The sequence below is a fragment of the Haliotis cracherodii genome, unplaced genomic scaffold, assembly GCF_022045235.1.
Source record: "Haliotis cracherodii isolate W230 unplaced genomic scaffold, xgHalCrac1.p SCAF_8, whole genome shotgun sequence".
NCBI classification, from domain to species: Eukaryota; Metazoa; Mollusca; class Gastropoda; order Lepetellida; family Haliotidae; genus Haliotis; species Haliotis cracherodii.
The window spans coordinates 40917567-40937584 of record NW_027266341.1 but is presented as its reverse complement, the minus strand read 5'-3'; positions in this window follow the sequence as shown (position 1 = coordinate 40937584).

The window sequence follows — 20018 nt, the reverse complement described above, 5'->3', positions numbered from 1 at the left end:
CAAAAGTGAGCGTGGCTCACTAATACCCCCGACCCACCTAGTGTGTCAGTAGTCACAAATTAAATAGCTAGGATAGGGTTAGCCAACTTAGGGTTTGAAAAATTCATAAAAAATGGAAAATTAATAAAAACATTTTTTTTCTTTTGACTGCACCCCTTCATATGACACAGGTTATATGTACTAAGTTTGAAATGAATCCCCTGAATAGTTTAAGAGAAATTGCGCGGACATAGTTTTCGGACAGACTTTAGGGTTTGAAAAATTCATAAAAAATGGAAAATTAATAAAAACATTTTTTCTCCTTTGACTGCACCCCTCCATTTTGACACAGATTGTATGTACTATGTTTGAGATGAATCCACTGAATAGTGTAAGAGAAATCGCGCGGACAAAGTTTTCAGACGGACGTTAGGGTTTGAAAAATTCATAAAAAAATGGAAAAGTAATAAAAACAATTTTTTTCTTTTGACTGCACCCCTCCATATGACACAGATTATATGTACTAAGTTTGAGATGAATCCCCTGAATAGTTTAAGAAAATCGCGCCGACAAAGTTTTCGGACGGACGGACAGACAGACGGCCGGCCGGCCGGAATCTTGGTATAACTATATACCCCCGACATTTTGTCGGGGGTATAATAACAAAAATATGGCAAAAATATAGCAAAAATATAGCGAAAAATATAGCAAATGTAGCAACTGCTGAGCAAAATTAAAGCAACTGCTAAGTGAAAATATAGCAACTGCTTAGCAAAAATATAGCAAAAATATAGCAAAAATAGCAAAAATATAGCAAAAATAGCAAAAATACGATAAATTGAACATTAGCGGTTATTATGTTATAATGTGGCTTGAAATCTTCATTCTTTCACAACAGTTTATTATTTCAGGCTGTATTGGATATGTTATATTTTATTATGTTAAACTTGAATATCTCCTTAGGTATTACATTATGGAATGCGACGAACTTATTGAAGAAATGCTCAAAGAACATGATCAACAGATAGATCAACATGTAGATAAATCTTTAGATAAACATAGAGAAAGACTCGCTGCTTTGGTAGCCGGTGGAAAATGCTCCCAATATTTGGAGGAAAATTATACCACTGAAAAAACTGATAACATGACCAATGAAGAAATTAATAAACTGTACGCGCGTTACGAGTCTCGACTGAGAGCTACCATGACTAAAACGATAGGGTTGGTTATGTAACAACTATACACAGTTGTAGCTAGTACGTTTCTTCCTATCCCGACAGAACATCGCATGTATTTATGCGAATCTCTAGAGAAAGGCCCATTCATCGAACGTGCTATAAGCTGAGTAAACTGTGAGTTTTATCATAGATATGGAATGTTCTTAGCGCTGGTGACCACAGCTTTAATAACGGCTAGGTATTGTCAATTTAAACATACGTGCCCACTTACTAATAATATTTGGACTCAAGTGACACCACAGATTGTGGAAACACAATCACAACAAGTGAACGAGGAAATAACCCCGATTGTATCACAAGCGAACGAGGAAATAACCCTGATTGCACAATCACAACAAGTGAATGAGGAAATACCAGCGATTGCGAAATCACAAGCCAGAGAGACATAATGAAGTAATTAAACATTTGAATATTTTATATTATTGAACATTTGAATATTTTCTATTCATATAAAACATTTTAATATGGCAACAATTGCGATGATGGTCGGTGGAGCTATTGTTAATGCTCTAGCTTTTTCGGGGAGTAATTTTTTATTTTCTACTCTGAGGGAATCAAATGCTAAAGTTGAAGAGGAGCGTTAACGACATAATAAAGCATTAGAACAACTCGAAACAGCCCAGTCACAATGGGCCAGAAATAGGATATTAAGATTAGATTTTATAAATGATGAACTGCGTAAAGAGGGGCATTCAAATCAAACGTTTAAGGATGTTGAATCTGCCATGCACGAATACTTACTTGTTTATGGAAAGAAACTTGACCCAATACCGAGTCCAACAATAAGTCAGTTTTATACACCGTCAGAGGCTCAGAAAGACCGCGAGATAGCGTTTATAGTTTTTGGATTGTCCATCGTGGCTATTTTTAGCTATGTTCTATTGCGTATCAACCATTAATAATAACCCTGACTACTCAGCTATAAATAGCGCTGACAGGCTGTTCAGCAATATCGAGCTGACTGGCTGACTGTTGTCTATTATCAACTAATCTATAAATAGCGATGACAACTATGACTCACCAGTGGAGATGTGATTTGCCTTTTAGACAAATGATATGGAAGGTGTATAACCATGAATCTGTGCAGAAATACACCCATGGGGAAGTCAATTCAATGTAACCGACGGTGTGTGGGTGTTTACTGTGGTACATATTACATCAGGCAAGGATATAAAAATTACTTTTGTTCTGTATGTGGGATAGGGGTAGTTTCTGTTTATGTAAGAGTCACGGTGTTGGTAGGGTCAGGAAGCAGATTATTTACGCTAGGAAGAGAGGTTACATCAATGAGAGGACTAGGTTGGGGTGTATACGTATTTTGATTTGGAAATATAACCATTTAGACATTTGACTCATTTTGTATATACCATTAGATCACAATGGTTTTTGTCAGAGAGTTGAAGGCTTTGGCAAAACAACGTGGTCTACATGGATATTCTCAAATGAGAAAAGCTGAATTGATTGATTTACTAGGTTTGGAATACAACAAACCCCAGACTGTTAGAGAACTCAAAGCTCAAGTGACAAAAAGTGGGCTGAGAGGTTATTTTCGAATGAGAAAAGCTGAATTGATTGCTTTACTAGATAATAATAAATCATTTGGTGATGTTGATAATAATAATAAATCATTTGGTGATCTAAAATTTGTATCCACAGCTGGCGTTGGTAAATATCTAAGAGGTTGGAAGATGGATATTAAATCCAACATGGATGTTAATGATGTTAAGCCCATCATATCGAGCAAAATTAACGAGGACTTAGATGATTTAAATAGTCTAAAATACCAGCTGACGGTTAAAATGTCATTGAGTAAAAGTAATGCAGACGATAGCACTTAATATACCGAACCTTATTTCCGGAGCAATCAAGAAGGCATAACTATCCGATACTATAAGCACATCATTAGATACATCAATTCAGAGGATACAAGAATCTTTAGAACGCTGGACTAATAGAGGTTTGGGTTGGGATGTGGATAAAATCGATAGTTTATATTTAGATATAGCAAATTATATGCCTTTCAAAGGTGGATCCTATATAGATTTACCCCCATATTATAAGAAGATAAAAGCCATAATTAATGTAAAAAATAAAGGTGATGACTGTTTCAGAATGATGATACGATCTGCATAGTTCCCCGCAGCATGATTCTAGCTATCCTCAAAACGACGGACTAAACCTTGATGGTACAGACGAACCTACACCAATCTCACAAATTGATAAGGTGGAAAAGCAAAATAATTTAGCTATAAATGTTTTCGGACATTCTCATAAAGGAATTGTTGTTCACAGGATAAGCTCCGCCCCAGACTATATTCCCAAAATCAATTCATTTCATTTCAAAAAGATGGTAAATATCATTATACATGGATAAAGAGTTTAAGCAGGCTATTATGTGATCTAACATGCAGGAAAGAAATATTTCTGTGAAAGATGCCTGCATGGGTACAGCAGACATGATCAATAAAAAGCACATAAAGAAGACTGCAGAGGTGTTGGACAGACTGCTATCAGGACTGATATGACTAAAGAGGGAAAAAATATATTAAAATTTGAACATTATTGTAATCAAATGCCAGTACCGTACGTAATTTACGCCGACTACGAAGCACTTATCAAACCTATAGAAAATACCGAACACAATACTAAATGTAGTTTTACATATAAAACTCAAGAACATATTCCCTGTGGGTTTGGAAATATAGTTCTAATGTATGATGGGAAAACAAACACGCCCGTGATTAACAGAGGTCCCGATGCAGCGGGAAAGTTCCTAGAATATCTACAAAATGAAGAGAGAATAATCAGGGAAAATTTATCGTGTAAGAAACCCATGTGTATGACGAGGGATGATTGGAGGGCCTATAAGAAGTCAACGAGTTGTCATGTTTGTAATAAGCCCCTGAATGGGGATTCTGTAAGAGATCATTGTCACGTGAAGGGTTAGTATCGGGGAGCCGTTCATAACGAGTGTAACTTGAAACTAAAAATGAATTCTCAAACAATACCCATTCCCGTTGTGTTTCACAACCTTAGAGGATATGATTCTCATCTCACCATGCAAGCTATCTCAAAGACCGCTTAATGTGCATTTCTAATAATATGGAAAAATAATATCATTCTCGTTGACTAAAACTATACATTATATGGACAAGGATGGGAGAGCCAGAATAAAGCAAAGTAATGGACTCAGATTCATAGACTCCGTACAGTTTCTGTTATCTTCCCTGGACAATTTCGCTAATGCGAACAATCCCAATGACTTTGCAATAACAAATCAATATACTGATCGGTTAACACGGCATTTGTTGTTGAGAAAAGGTGTATATCCGTCCGAATATATGGATAATTGGTCTACATTCGACGAAACTAAATTACCACCTCTTGAATCATTCTATAGTAACTTAACAGAATCTAAATATAAATGATGCCGATTATGAACACGCTCTGACGGTCTGGGATAAATTAGGTTATAAGCTTAAGAATTTAGGTGATTTTCATGATCTTTACTTAAAAACCGATGTACTGTTACTCGTCGATATATTTGAGATATTTAGAAAGACATGTTTAAAATAATATGGCTTGGACCCGGCTTGGTACTGTTCCAGTCCCGAACTATCGTGAAGAAGACAGGTGTAGAACCGATTACGATATGCACTTGTTTATTGAGAAAGGATTAAGAGGTGGTATATCGAAAGGGTATTCTAAGGCTAATAATAAATTTGACGAAGGATAAGATCCGATTAAGCCCGACACGCATATATTATATCTCGATGCCAATAATTTGTACGGATGGGCTATGAGTCAACCTTTAGCCATGGGGGTTTTTGAGTGGGTCGATGTGAATAATATTGATATTCATAATATCAATGCGGATAAAGGGTACATACTAGAAGTTGACTTGGAATATCCAACAGAGTTACCTAAAGACCAAAACAGTTATCCACTAGCTCCCGAAAGAGTAATGGTTAATAAAGATTGGATGTCGGAATATCAACACTCCTTGATGGGTAATACTAGGTTAGCTAACGTAGAAAAACTCGTACCAAATTTGATGGATCAGACAAAATATATAGTTCACTACAGAAATCTCCAGTTATATCTTTCGGTAGGCATGAAACTAAAGAAAATACACAGAGTTCTAAAGTTTGATCAAAGCCCTTGGATGGAGCCCTATATTAGACTGAACAGAGATTTAAGAAAGATCGCTACCAGCGATTTCGAAAAGAACCTCCTTAAGCTCATGAATAACTCAGCATTTTGTAAAACTATGGAGAATCTAAGGAAGCGTGTTGATGTTAAATTGTTCAGATCTAATGAGGAAGAAAGACTCAGGAAACTTATAGCCAGTCAAGCCTTTAACAGAAGCAAGATATTCGATAACGACTTAGATGCACTACATATGCAAGAGTAATATAAAATTCAACAGACCGGTGTACGTTGGTATGAGTATTCTTGACTTTTCAAAACACTTAATGTATGACTTTTATTACAACGAACTCAAGAAGCAATACGGCGATAGATGCAAGGTGTTATATACCGACACAGATTCTTTGTTGATGGAAATACAAACCGAGGATGTATATAAAGATATGGCAGAAAAAATAGATATGTACGACACGAGTGATTACCCAAAAGATCCACTGCACAGCATTGTAAATAAAAAGGTATTAGGTAAGATGAAGGATGGATGTGCTGGGACCTCTATAGTGGAGTATGTTTGATTAAGACCTAACATGTATTCTATAAAGAAGTCCGACAATGGGGAGATAAGAAAAGCTAAGGGTGTAACGAAGTATGTGGTAAAAAAGCATATCAAACACGAACTGTATAAAGAATCATTATTCAATGGTAGAACGTTCAAACACGAGATGAACTCTTTAAGATGTGTCAATCACATGATATATGGATTAAGAATGAACAAGACATCATTATCCCCCTTAGATACAAAGAGATGGATTGATAAGGATGGTGTAACTACCTATGGTTATGGTTATGGTGGTAATACTGTATCGTCTGGAACTATGAGCAACTCTTCTCGTACAAATGCCCTGACCGGTCCATCTTTAAGATAATAAAGAATAGGCTCTCCTTCTTTCATAACCAACCGACTAAAGTTATATATCTTAAGAGACCAAATTGGATCTGTTGCACGACATAGGCCTCCTTCGAGTTCACCGGGCTGGTATAAATATCTTACGCTTACTCTGTCCGGAAGTTTGTTCTTTGCCTCTTCTTGGTGCTGAAGTCACAGAGTTCATTTTAATTGCATCGGATGGTTTCTTCCCGATTAATCTTGTTACTTCATTATTCAGCGCTGATACCTTAACCTTTATTACCTCATCATGGGGAAGAAACAAGAGGTCAGCCTGGTTAACTTTATCCATTGTAAAAATATCAGACTTCTTCCTCGGGATATAACGCGATGCCGGTAAGTATATTTGCCACATCGCTTGTTTCTTTAACCAATCCTTGGCCACATCTTTAGATACCTTACCCGCAGCGGCTAATTTTTTTATTGCTCCTATACATTTCCAATATGCTTGTGGGCTATAGTAAATTTTATCCATTATTAATTGATATTGATGATTCTTTTAATACGATTCATGACGATCGTTGAATCGCAACATCATTTTGACATAAAAAAAATCATCTGTAGTAGCAGTATAGATATATAAATCTTGCAATCAGCCAGTGCATTTGAAATATGATCCTCAATGTTATATAACTTTGCTTCACGAATACTGTCATGTTTTAATGCTTTGTTTTGCAACTTAGGATAAATAAATTTAAGAGCTATTCCTGCCAGTCCAAAGACTCCGGCTGCTACTTCAATGCCAAGTATGATAGGCTCGTACGATCTGTCTTAAAGTATTGTATATGTTTACACAGAATGTGTAAGTGTTGTGTATTTATTTGGTGTATATATTATATAGCCAATATAACCGTCAAGGAGTTATCTCCCTTGGATGTCACTAGAAGCATGTTTATCACTTTGTATATATATATATATATATATATATATATATATATATATGCTCTGGTATCAGCGTTTAGCGCAGTCTGTCTACAGAGATTACTACACGAGTGTCTGTCAGATACTATTGTTACGAGTTGTTTCAAAACATATCTAACGAGTGCAGAAATCTGTTTCTTACACACCCTAAAATAGCACCTTTTTAGTATCGAATCGATGCATTTTGTCTTTTCTCATGATCGCGGTAGCGCATAAATACATATCACCACTGTCATAAGTGACGTCATCCTATGTACTGCTTACTACTCCCATGCCAGCTGTTACAAGTGCAGTGTGAACACCGTCAAGAGCATTCACAGCTCTGCGATACTTTTTATATAATTCAATTCTAGAATCATGCTATGGGATGTTTTATGTCACTTATTTGATCAATCGAAATCCATCAACAGAATCCATCTCTTCAGATGTTTCATCGAGCTATCATTACCTCATCATGGGGAAGAAACAAGAGGTCAGCCTGGTTAACTTCATCCATACTATTATATTGTATAAGAGTCTTTAATTGATCGGATGACAATGTCTTGAGAGTATACATCAGCCTTATTAGATGTATATGATATGGCATAAACATCTTAGTAAGCAAAATGCTCCCCCCCCCCTTCCCCATCAACTTGGGCATCCGGAATGTTTGTAGCGAGCCCTATTCCTGACTGAATAATGCAACCTTGACGTTCGTGTTTCTTCAGCCATTTAATTGATAGATCCAGTAATATCTCGTAGACATATTCTGGCGCATCCCCAACAAGAATTCCAAAATAAGTGTAGCGCCATCAGGTATATCCTTCAAGCTACTTTTTACATCACTGAATTCAGTGACCAAATTTAAGCTAACATCTTTTAATGCTGGGCGCCTCAATGACATATAGCCTTGGTCATTTGGCAGGGGAGCGACTAACACACTTTTTCGTTTTGAGGGTATATAAGCTCTGAGTATGATCCCACTATTCATTATCATAGTTAAAAGATGTCTTCTTTCCGCTTGTATACATTATCTTGTAAGTGTAAAGCATATAACTTGCCCTCGATACTGGGTTTATCTAATCCTTCTGTGTCTCCAAGATCTGAAAGTGCAATTGTATTACATTGTCTACGGTTATGCGTTCTAGGGCCTGAAGACGCAACCATTATATATAATATGGAGTGCCACAGTCAAATATCCTATATGTACAGGTTGATGTTTTACATCTAATACAGAAATTTTGAGATCTGTATTAATACCCAGCCTTAACTTTTTATACTGCAATGATGAGAAAGATTCTGTTCTACCACTATTTTGTTTTTCATCTTTGACTGGAACAGAGTTGGAGGACTTTTGAGTTGAATATTATCCATTGCACTCATCTGTTCAAGATGGATGCATAACTCTTAAAAAGGAAACTTTTCAGGTAATTTAACTCCATACACTTCTGGTATCCTCAGGTGTTCCTTTTCTCCTCTTGTAAATCCAAGTGTATTTGCTAAGCCCCTTTCAAGTGTTATAGCATGTGCTGCTCCTCTGAAAAAGATCAGCACCCCATTTGACTCATTTTGTGTGAGACTAGCTCCCAAAGGATTAAACATTTCATCATTGAGTGAGCATATGCTGTAATACCCATCAGACATAGCGCGAAGGGCCTTACTTATAGATAACTTATTATTACCTCTCCCAGCACTTATGTTTATCCACCATCGGTAATATGTTATATCACAGAGAGCAACTTCAGGTTGCCCTCTGAGCTGTCAATAGCGTGAAGCAGTTGAATAGACTGACTTACCATTTGTTATTCCCGGGAGTGTAACAAACATATTAAATATACAAAGAAACAATACCACAACTTAAATATGAAATCAACTTATATTATGAACCAGTCGATTTTAGAAAGTGCCTCTGGTGTTAAGTTTTTTGTTCATTTTCCTGATATCTTTGAAAAATACAGGGTCACAGCAACTAGCGATAAAATGGTGCATGATTGGTTCCACAATCCAATGCAATTTTAGTAAAACCAGTTAAACTTTGCCATATGGTGTGCCACAACAGGATGCGGTGTATCTCTTTGAGCTAAATAAGTCATTTCATGTATCGTATCAGATTAGACGTATACTTAAAGAAATTATTGCCCCATTACCCAAGGATCGAGCATGGAATTCCTCAAATAATCCACACAATAGGTGGTCATATGAATGTATTTGTCAGGAATTTGCTCTTTCTACGAATAAAGATTGGCGTATTCAAGGAGTTAAGCATGGTCTAGGTATTCCGTACAGTGGACTAAAAACTGTTAAAGAAAAAAGTGATGATTTAGTTATAAAACTCATCAACCATTCAATCCATTTAAGAATGCATAATCTTTATCATGGCTGGGAACTTTCAAGTAACGATTGGAGAGGAGATCTTATGAGCTTTAAGAGTGGTTTAGCTTACACTGGTACAATGTTTGTGCAACAAAACGATACCGCAAACGCTTGGAATGAATATATTTATGATAAAACAGAAAATAATTTTACTTACCCAGGAGTTGTAAGAGTTAAATCAATAAGAACTTATGTATGGGCAATCCTTTGTGCACAGTCGCTTACACGAACAGGAAAAATTGGTTCTTGGACAGTGCCTGATGCACAAAAACAGTTTGTTGCAAATGTAGAGGATGCTATTGCTTCACAAGTTGACATACCATCTTCTATAAAGTGTTATCAAGATGTGTAACAGTACGCTCAATCCAAAGTAGACTATGTTTTGGGGGCAGGACCTGAGTAATACGGAACTTAAGATTGGTAAAGTTGTAGTGTATAATAATAAAATTGTTATTGCTTCCGATCAACAAAAAACTGGTATAAATTCAGATATTAACACCAAACTAATAACGCAAACAATTACAGGCGAAACAACAAAAGTAAAACCACGGTCATCAACTGTAACAGAAGTGCAACAGCCACAAGTTGTAAAACCACATATTGTCGCCAAAATTCAACAACATAGCGATAAAAAAAACCAGCGCTTTTGTACGTTTTGTTTTCTCATAAGCTATATGCTTGTCGAGTTCACCTAACTTGGCTATATTATTGATATCATTGATGAGTGATCCCCTCATTGCCAATAGGAGTAACATATTTTTTGTTTTCTTTTAAGACATCGTAATAATCATTAACGGTTGATTGCAAAAGTTGCTCATTAAGATTCATAAAGCTGGTTTCATCAGTCCCCCTTCGACTGTACTAGTATTAGTTAGGTTATTCAGATTATATTTATATTAAACATAAGGTTACATAATTTCAATATAAACAATGTCTTCGCAATACGGACACAAGTTAAATCCAGAACGTAGACATCGGAATCCAGGAGTCAAAGCAATTCGCCAGTCTGTAACTATAACTATCCTGAGTACCACTGATCAGAATCAAACACTTCTGCTTCGCTTTCCTAATCTCGGCACTCACGATATGTTAGTTCCAGGAACTGCCCGACTGTCATTTACAATTAGTTTGACTTCTACTACTGACGTTAACGAGAGCTTGCTCAGAACATAGGTCGTGCAATTGTAAAGAAAAATCATGCTTAATATTAGTGGTAATGAGGTCTTGAGTATTGACGACAGCGATGTTTACTTCTGTTACATGGGTCTCTAGACAACAGCGAAAGAACGGGAAAACTTACAGTAGCAAGGCATAAGTAATAAAAACTCAATAAGACTGCATGTGGGTGCTGATAGTGGTGATAATACCATCCTAGAAAATAAGGCTGTTGCTGATGCATTGGGTAACTGATTCTATATTCCGCTTGACTTTGAATTACTAGAAAGTCACATGCCCTTCTATCAAGCTTCCCTAGGCGATAGATTAGAATATGAACTCACTTTTAATGACTACCGCAGAGTAATCAAAGCTACTGAAGGTGATTGTCAATGTTCCATTGACAATATCTCACTGGAGTATGAGTAGTATAGGTAATGATGGTTCTGGCTCACTTCCACTGGAGCCAGATTCATATACCTATACCACCACTACAGGGGGAATTTTTTATGTCAAAATGATGATGTGATTCAACAATCGTCATAACATTAAACTAAATTGTAATGAAAATATTCTCTATTATTTTTATTCATACGTATACCATTATTTTGAACAAAGTGATATTCAACATTTTTACTAAGTTCTTCGTTCATTTTACTAGGAGACCAGACTATATACTCTTCTTGGTAATTGGAAAGAAACAATTGATGACCGTATTTGGTTGGTTTGACATCACTGATATAATATATATACCCTGTGGTAATTCTCTCCATTTGATAATTTTGTCCATGAGCATAAATGCTTCGATAGCTTTTTCGAGTTCTATCTTTGTTGGTTTGTAATTCTCCATTATTATACACTTATGTAAGCATTCATTTAAATGTGATCTAATGATAGTAAGCAATCTATTTTTAATCTCCAACCAGTTCTTTGGTTTTGGCACGGAATAATTGATGCGCTCTCCCCTGTTCTATGAACTTTTTTTCTCATCTTAGCTGATACCACTGGTCTTACGAGAATTTGATCGAATCTCCTGCTTCATTGCATTGTATTTGGTGAGTTCTGACAGCACTAAACGAAACTCCTCGGATATCTTACAATCAGCCATTGTTGTTGAAATATGGTCCTCAATGCTGTTCAACTTTGCTTCGGTAAGTATCCGAATATTATCATGTTTTAATGCTTTCTTTTGCAACTTATGAGAAATGAATTGTATCCCTATTCCGGCCAGTCCTGAGTCTCAGGCGGCTATTTCCATGCCAAGTACGATAGGCGCCGAGATTATAGTTGATAATAAACCAACACCGGCTACACCGAGTTACAAGCTGTTGCAAGCGTGGTGTCAACTCCGTCGAGCACATTCACATCTCTGCGATACTTTTTATACAATCCAAGTCTCATCTCCCTCTCCTTCTCTATTCGATGATTTATGTCACTTATTTGATGTAATCGAAATCCATCAACAGTATCCATCTTTTCAGATGCTTCATCGGGCGCTGGATATAAACTCATAGTGTATATTATTATATCATATAATAGTCTTCAATTGGTCTTCCTTCAATGTTTTGAGAGTATACATCAACCTCATTATATGTATATTATATGGCATGAATATCTTAGTAAGAGAAATGTTGTCACTTTTAATAATTTGGACTCCCTCAAGGGTTGCAACGGGTGATGCTCCCATATAAAAAATACTGCAACGTTGACGCTCTTGTTTCTTAAGCCATTTAATCAATAGACCTGGTAATATTTCAAAGGCATCTACCGGTGCATTTCCAAACAAGACTTCAATAATAAGCGTAGAAAGATTAGGTATTGCACTTAAGTTATCTTTAATATCATTGAATTCAGTAACCAAATTTAAACTCACATTTTTTACTGCTGAACGACTTTATACCATATGACCTGGGTTTTCTGGCAGGGGAGAGACTAACACACTTTTTCGTTTTGATGGGATATAGGCCGCGAGTACGATCCCACTATTTATTACCTTAGTTAAATTATGTGCCTTACCCATCATCACATAAGGTGGGTTTATGACAATATTCAGTAGCCACACGATTTTTTCTTCGATCATAGTCCATTTATTATCATCGTTGCGAGTAAGATTGTATGAAGTGTTTTTATTGAGTCTACTAATGTCGACATCACTTAAATCTCCTAGATTACCTGTGAATGTAACTTCTTTCGGCTTGTATACATTATCTTGTAAGTGTAAAGCGTATAACTTGGCATCGGTACCGGGTTTACCGAATCCTTCTGTGTCTCCGAGATCGGAGAGCGCAATTGTATTACATTGTCTGAGTGTTCCAGGGCCTGATGAATCAACCATTATTTATAATATGGAGTGTTACACTCAAGTATTCTATATGTACAGGTTGATGTTTTACATCTAATACAGAAATTTTGAGGTCTGAAATAATACCACGCTTTGATTTTTTATATTGTAATGATGAGAAAGATTCCGTTCTACTGTTATTGCATTTTTCATCGTTGACTGGAATAGCTCTCAGCTGGGTAGAAGGACTTTCGAGTTGAATATTATCTGTTGTACTGATCTGATCAAGATGGATGCACAACTCTTTATAGGGAACTAAATCTGGTAATTTAAATCCATGCCGTGGTGTGTTGGGATCTATTAATATTCCTCCCACGCAGCTTACAAATCCAAGCATATTTGCCATGTTCCTTTCAAGAAATATTTGCTTTTCTCCAGCGCTTAAAATCAGCATCAACATCCCATTCGACTCATTTTGTGTGAGACCAGCTCCCAAAGGCTTAAAAATTTCATCATTGAGTGAGCATAGGCTGTAATACCCATCAGATATAACAATGCGAGTGTTATCCCAATCATCTAAGTTAATTAGTACTAACTCATTATTATTTCTCAAAGTATTTATATTGGTCCACCGTGGGTAATATGTTACATCGCATAGAGCGACTGCAAGTTGTCCATCCGAGTTATCGATAGTATGAAGCAGTTGAATAGACTGGCCATTTGTTATTCCTGGGAGTGTAACATACATATTGAATATACAATTATACTATATCATAACTTGAGTATGTAATCAAACAATATTTATAATATGAAGCGTTACACTCAAGTAACCTATATGTACAGGTTGATGTTTTACATCTAATACAGAAATTTTGAGATCTGAAATTATACCCCTCTTTAATTTTTTATATTGTAATGATGAGAAAGATTCCGTTCTACCACTATTATATTTTTCATCTTTGACTGGAATAGCTCTCAACAGAGTAGAAGGACTTTCGAGTTGAATAATATCCGTCGTACTGATCTGATCAAGATGGATGCACAACTCTTTATAGGGAACTAAATCTGGTAATTTATCTCCATGCCGTGGTGTGTTGGGATCTATTAATATTCCTCCCACGCAGCTTACAAATCCAAGCATATTTGCCATGTTCCTTTCAAGAAATATTTGCTTTTCTCCAGCGCTTAAAATCAGCATCAACATCCCATTCGACTCATTTTGTGTGAGACCAGCTCCCAAAGGCTTAAAAATTTCATCATTGAGTGAGCATAGGCTGTAATACCCATCAGATATAACAATGCGAGTGTTATCCCAATCATCTAAGTTAATTAGTACTAACTCATTATTATTTCTCAAAGTATTTATATTGGTCCACCGTGGGTAATATGTTACATCGCATAGAGCGACTGCAAGTTGTCCATCCGAGTTATCGATAGTATGAAGCAGTTGAATAGACTGGCCATTTGTTATTCCTGGGAGTGTAACATACATATTGAATATACAATTATACTATATCATAACTTGAATATGTAATCAAACAATATTTATAATATGAAGCGTTACACTCAAGTAACCTATATGTACAGGTTGATGTTTTACATCTAATACAGAAATTTTGAGATCTGAAATTATACCCCTCTTTAATTTTTTATATTGTAATGATGAGAAAGATTCCGTTCTACCACTATTATATTTTTCATCTTTGACTGGAATAGCTCTCAACAGAGTAGAAGGACTTTCGAGTTGAATAATATCCGTCGTACTGATCTGATCAAGATGGATGCACAACTCTTTATAGGGAACCAAATCAGGTAATTTAACTCCATGCACAATATCGTTGGGTGGTATTTTCCCCGTTCTGCCTTCAAATCCAAGTGTTTCTGCTAAGATCTTGACAAGAAGTAAATTCTCTTCTCCAGCGCTTAATTTCAGCATCCCATGGCAACTAGCGATAAAATGGTGCATGATTGGTTTCACAATCCAATGCAATTTTGGTAAAACCAGTTAAACTTCGCCATATGGTGTGCCATAACAGGATGTGGTGTATCTCTTTATGCCCCAGGATTTGAACTAAATAAGTCTGTTTTATCATTTCAATTGTACTATCAGATCAGACGTATAACTTAGAGAAATAAGTGCCCCATTACCGCAGGATCGAGCATCGAATGTATCAAAATAATCCATACAATAGGTGGGCATTCGAACATATTTGTCAGGAATTTAATGTTTCTACGAGTAAAGATTGGCGTCTGAGTGGAGTTAACCATGATCTAGGTATTCCGTACGCTGGTGCACACTCTGTTAAAGAAGTCAGTGATGATTTACTGAAAAGACGTCAGCTTCTTCCGAGCTTTGCTCTCTCAAGTAACGAGTGGAGAGACGATCGTTTGAACTTTAAGGGTGGTGTTGCTTTCACCGTCCAAAAGGTTGAGCAACCACCTGGAAATGCTTGGAATGAATTTCTTAATGATAAAACAGAAAATAATTTTACTAACCCAGGAGTTGTAAGAGTTTATGAATCAATAAGAACTTATGTATGGGCAATTCTTGGTGCACAATCGCAAACACGAGCGGGAATAATTGGTTCTGGGACGGCGCTCGATGCACAAAAACAGTTTGAAGCAAACGTGGAGGATGCTATTAATTCACCAGTTGACATACCATCTTCTATAAAACGTTATCAAGATGTATTACAGTACGCTCAATCCAAAGTAGAAAGTATGCGCCGGGACTATACATGACTCCGAGTAATATGGAACTTAAGATCGATGAAGTGATAGGTTATAATAAAAAAATTGTTATTGCTTTAGATCAGCAAAAACCAGGTATAAATTCAGATGTTAACAGCGAATTAATAACGCAAACAAACACAGGCGAAACGGGATTAGTCAAGCCACAGACACCACATGTTTCACAACTGCAACAACCACAAGTACCACCACATATTGCAGCTAAAAATCAACAACATATCGATGAAAAAACAATGCTTGTAGTAGGTGGAGTCACGGCTGGTTTACTCATGATTTGGATAAATAGTTCTTAATGAACTGATTTGGTTAAATAGTTCTTAATGAACTGATTTGGATAGATAGTTCTTAGGGGATACGTACAACAGCCCTGAAATTGCTACGATCAGTGCCCACAAGTTTTGACTAAGCCAAATGGTGGTCTTAGCTAATAAATTCAAGAGCCAGGAAACAATACTCCTTATGATACCGGGAAGTGCAGATTCCACCTCCTGTACTGCCTGTACCACTGGTTGACACGAGAGTCAAAGTCGATATGATAAATCACAATGCGGTTTAAATACTGGCTATGGTTATCCCCTGTTCTCTGAACAACGTTTTAATTTTATCGGCAAGTGTAGTATCATCGTTGAGGACTTGATCGATAGTTTCTCGAAATCGACTGATTTGTGAACGAAGTGCCTTTCTATTTCTGGAAGCTGCTTCGAGGCAGGCTGATCTTTCGTCTTCTAAGTTATGCAATCTTTCTTCAATGCGGCGTCTACTGAATTCATCACCCGCCTGTTTTTTTAAGTTTTGTTTTCTCAAAAGCTATATGCTTGTCGAGTTCGGATAGCTTGGCTATATTATTGATGAGTTCTCCCCGCAGTGTTTGCATTGCCTTGTCAAGACCTTGTAATTCCCTAATACTGAACTCAGAGGATGGTACATTGGCTGTGGAATCATCGTAGTAGGTATCCAAGATTTCTCCCAGTCCGTCCGAGGCCAGCTTCGAGCTTTCTTCTAAATTATCTATGTTACCGAGTTCAGTACCCACAGTCTGAAGAACCTTAGTAGTCTTCGCGGAATTTTTTTCACGTTAGTAGTCTACAAAACCTTATTCATTACGAACAGTGTTGATGCCATGTTTAGCGGCTATCGTAGACAAGGCTAGTGGCTTACGAGTACGAGAGTTCATAAGATCAATATCGGGAGAGCCACTCAGTCGCAATATTCCTTTACTATCTATCGTAAACTTAGTCACGACCTTTTGGGTGTTTTTTAAAGACATCGTAATAATCATTAACGGTTGATTGCAAAAGTTCATTGTTAAGATTCATGCCACCAAAGCTGGTTTCATCAGTACCCTCTTTGATTGTACTAGTATCAGTTATGTTATCTAGATTAATATCATCCATTTTTATATTAAACATAAGGTTACATAATTTCAATATAACAATGTCTTCGCAATACGGACGCAAGTTAAACCCACAACGTAGACTTCGGGATCCATTAGGTGTCAAAGCAATTCGTCAGTCTGTAACTATAACTAATAACATGAGTACCATTGATCAGAATCATTGATCACTCGATGTGTTAGTCCCGGGAACTGCACGACTATCATTTACAATTAGTTTGAATTCTGCCGATGCTAGCAGAGAGCTCGTTAAGAACATAGGTCATGCTATTGTTAAGAAAATCGTGATTAAAATAAAAGACAGCGATGTATATTTCTGTTACATGGATCTCTGGAGAAAGGCTAAAGAACGGGAAAACTTACAATACCAAGGTATTTGTAATCAGAACACATTGAGACTGCGTGTAGCTGCGATAGTGGTGATAATACCGTCGTAGGAGATAAGGCTGTTGCTGATGCATTAGGTAACGGATTCTATATTCCGCTAGACTTTGAATTGCTAGATAGTCACATGCCCTTCTATCAAGCAACCCTAGGCGATAGGTTAGAATACAAGAATCATTAAAACTCCCAGGAACAAAAGAGATACGACGTGGAATATCAATCTAAACTAATCAACACTTTTCATGATAGACGACTGCAGTGCGAGTAAAAAACTTACCAAAAAGAAAGATATGCTTTCATGTTTAGCATTCTCCGGGCGGCATACTAAGCATAGCGTTTGGGTACTTACTCAAAAATACAACTCTGTCCTGAAAGATCTCAGAGAGCAGACGAAATGGGTAGCCCTGTTTCATTGCAAAGACTTTCTATCGATGAGGCTGCCAATGTTCCTGTTTGTTTCTTCTTCCAAAATGGTGTTTTGATGAGGAAATGAAGACCTCCTGACGTTGCTTTTCAAGATGAATGGAAAAGGTTTTTTTAACAGATTGTGGTTTCACAGAGATATTGTCAGCACGTTTTGAGTTTTGCTCACGAATCTCCTATACATGGCTTGTCATTTGGGTGTCATCAAAACTTGTGATAAGATCTTTAGGTAATTTCTTCTGGCAATGGCAAAGTCAAGTCAAGGGCCAAAATGTATGCCAGGGCTGTTCTAGCACGTCGTCGTGTATAAGTTGGGGGTTTGACAGCTCAGATAATGAGTGAGTGAGTGAGTATGGTTTTACACCGCTTTTAGCAATATTCCAGCAATATCACGGCGGGGGTCACCAGAAATGGGCTTCACACATTGTACCCATGTCGGGAATCGAACCCGGGTCTTCGGCGTGACGAGCGAACGCTTTAACCACTAGGCTACCCGACCGCCCGACAGCTCAGATAAAGGTGCATAGGAGAGATTCCATCACATTCTTAAGATATGATCAGGAATTGAGGCAAACATGAACTGCCGTATGCAGTCAGCCAGTCAGGTAAGGAATCGTTTACGTCCATTTATGTTCCTTTAAAATGACCAATCAGAGTTGAATATACTAGACTGTGTGTCCACTTTTAGAACTAGACTTCTGAATTGGAAAATTCCGACTACACATAAATATATAATCAACTTTCATTTGGTAAGACGGACTTCCTGGTACTGACAACATGATGTGGCTCCATCTAATTGTCAGTGTGCAAGCCAACGGGGCAATAAGCTCTTGGTGGAATCAAGGACATAATTGGCAAGAGCAACTGTGAAAAGGCCAGATCATCAGACCGTTCCTCCTCGCTGGTGGGCCAGGTTACAACGAACCCAACTGGACTCGTTTTTTCGCTAGATGATAATGGAGTTTCCATCTCCTTTCTCACAGAAGACATGTCGTCCACACCCACTCAAACCTAGCTTCAAAGCAAACTCTACCTTCAACAGCTTCCAGAGGCTCGGAGGTCGCTGCTTATTGAGATCTCTCGTATTACCTCGAACACTAATGCTGAACATCCTCTTGCTTCATCATTCTCATCAATTGATATTGAGTTCGGTACTGTGCTGCCCCCTGAAAGTACACGCACGATGGCTATTTCCCTGATATTACGGGACCACCTTCCGAAGAATAAGATTTCCGATCTGTAGCGACTCTAAGGATTGGTCCTCATGGAGTCAGTATTCCGAGTCGCCTGACGACTCGTTTGCCTGAGCTTCACGAACTTCCTACTCTCGGCACACCTAAAAAAATGATACAATTTGCCGTATCATCACTCACTGAAGTAAAGAATGCCATCGGACTGAACCACTTCAGGGAATCAGCCCACTTCCGAACCTCGTCTAACCTAACCGATTCAGGAACACAGCATACATCGAGGGGTAAACAGACCTCTACTGATCAAGATGTTTCGGACGAGGTTTGACGAAACTCGAAAGTTTGCTGAACCTGCAAGGATCAGAGATATTCAAAAGATAGATTCTCCTGTCAAACCTCTACTGATCGACGTTCACCTACAGAATGCTATTCATCTATGACAGACGATCAAAGAATCGTTTGCCTACTTATCATGTTTCACAAAGGGGACTATTCGGATTCTTCATGCCTAGGTTCGGAGGAGGAACGCTACAATGAATCTCTTGGGCATTCATCTTATCTGAATCGTTCCTCTTCCTCGAGATCATCCCCGCTCATATGGTTTCACCAACAACGAGATAATCCTTGGAACCCTAGCTACTTCATACAACACTCATGCACATGAGTGGGAACGTTACCCACAGTACATGGATTCCTTTCATCCATTGTGCCCTCCTGTTGTGACTGAACCACAGGTTCCAACAATATCATAGTCTTTACCTCATTGTAACCCAACGTCAACCATCTCTAGTGCACTTTCCACCATCCCAATATAACAGAATCATAACAGCGGCATGTCTTCGCCAGTCGGCAAACA